The sequence below is a fragment of the Poecilia reticulata genome, unplaced genomic scaffold, assembly GCF_000633615.1.
Source record: "Poecilia reticulata strain Guanapo unplaced genomic scaffold, Guppy_female_1.0+MT scaffold_1741, whole genome shotgun sequence".
Classification (NCBI taxonomy): Eukaryota; Metazoa; Chordata; class Actinopteri; order Cyprinodontiformes; family Poeciliidae; genus Poecilia; species Poecilia reticulata.
Genome location: NW_007616472.1, coordinates 1 through 1,690, shown reverse-complemented (window position 1 = coordinate 1,690; position 1,690 = coordinate 1). Strand labels below are relative to the sequence as shown.

Sequence of the window (1,690 nt, the reverse complement as noted above, 5' to 3'; positions counted from 1 at the left end):
ATATTGGTTTCATTTTATCTCTAGTTTTTTAACTCATAATTATATTTGGACTGTATAAAAGAATTTGTAAAAGTTCATGAAAAATTAGCACTAGGTTGCTAACTAATCTGATCAATTTTATTCAGTTAAATTCAGTTTATTTCTATAACAACAGTTCACAACACATCATTTAAAGGCACTTTACCAAAAAGTCCTTTCAATCTCATGATGGAAACATTTCAGTTGATCCCAGTTATCAAACAGTGCATCAAGTTTAAAGTTAGTTAAAAATACTTTCTATGCAAACTCACCAAAAAACTGAGACATTGATTAGCCTGAGTTGTACCATTAGCTTTACAACAATCCATGCACATGGTGACTGTGGAGAGGAAAAAGTTCCCCTATTATTGTATGTTGGGCACACGAGTGTGCATTTGTTTGATTCATCACTATTATGTCATATCTACCATCTACAAATCATTTAGTCTATTTTTAGTTTACTAAATTAGCTATCTAACCCATTTAGCTAACACATCTACTGTCCGTGTGTGATACAAGACTAAGAAAGATGAAATATTTGAAACAAACTGGCAGACCAACAATTACAGGATGAACTCCTTCCACCATTGCCCCTGCAACATCCAATTATATAATTACATAAGTTTTCCTAATCATCTAGCTTCCATTACTGTATGTAGGAACATACAAAGATATGTGATAGGTGGTCCAGGTGTGTCTGGAATAAATCTTAAAGGAAGTAAATCCAAGGTGCCCTTCTTTCATCTTGTGCACCAACCCCCAAAATGTCTGTGAGCACCACTGACTGTAAGTTTTGTATGTTGTATGTTGACTCTTCTGTGCATGTGTATTGACAATTTGTTTTTACTTATTATTTAAGCATTAAATCCCTTTTTATCTTCTCATCCAAAGTATCATGACTTGAAGGTTTACCACTTAAATGGTCCTATTTATGTTGGATGAAGTCATATTTATTCCTCCACACACATAAGGCACAGGCATACAAAATAGATATTTGTCATTCTAGTGTCTTTGTGCATTTTTCTTATCCTATTTTCATATTGTTTCTAGAGATTGAAAATATTTAAAATAAAATAAATTAAACTTTTAAATTATTCTTGTGTGGACACAATTATAAAACACAATATTTCACAAATGATTATACATCATCTGCATCAAAGGGTTAATGCAAAAACGTGTCTTCATCTGAATCGGTGATTTTATCTCCAGTTCTCCCAGTTCATCTGAATGTGAGTCCCAGCAGATCTCAGTTCTTTGAAGGAGAATCAGTGACTCTGACCTGTGAGGATGGAAACATCTCTGATGGATGGACTGTGAGGAGAAACACAAGCAGAGGAACCAGGAATCAGTGTGGAGATGGATGGTGGAGAAAAAACGGTTCTACCTGTAAAACCAGCAGCATCACTAAACATGACTCTGGTGTGTACTGGTGTGAGTCCACATCTGGATCCTCCCCCAGCAGCAGCAGCAGCATCCAGCTCTCTGTCTCTGGTAAGATCAGACTGTGGAGTTAGTGTTGCTGTGTGGAAATGGATGAAATGCTGTAGTTTGTCTCTGTGTTGAGGTGGATCAGTGATCCTGCAGAGTCCTGTCCTCCCTGTGATGGAGGGAGATGACGTCACTCTGAGCTGCAGAGCAAAGAGTCCAGCCCACAACCTCCCAGCTGCTTTCT

The 1,690-nt window shown here is 37.0% G+C and overlaps 1 long non-coding RNA gene across 1 annotated transcript; it reads left to right on the top strand.

Annotated features, from left to right (window-relative positions):
- Positions 1-1,404: 1,404 nt before the first annotated feature.
- LOC103461484 (uncharacterized) lies at positions 1,405-1,690 on the top strand. Its single transcript, XR_533123.1, has 2 exons — positions 1,405-1,509; positions 1,583-1,690. It is a non-coding gene; the product is annotated as an uncharacterized LOC103461484 (long non-coding RNA).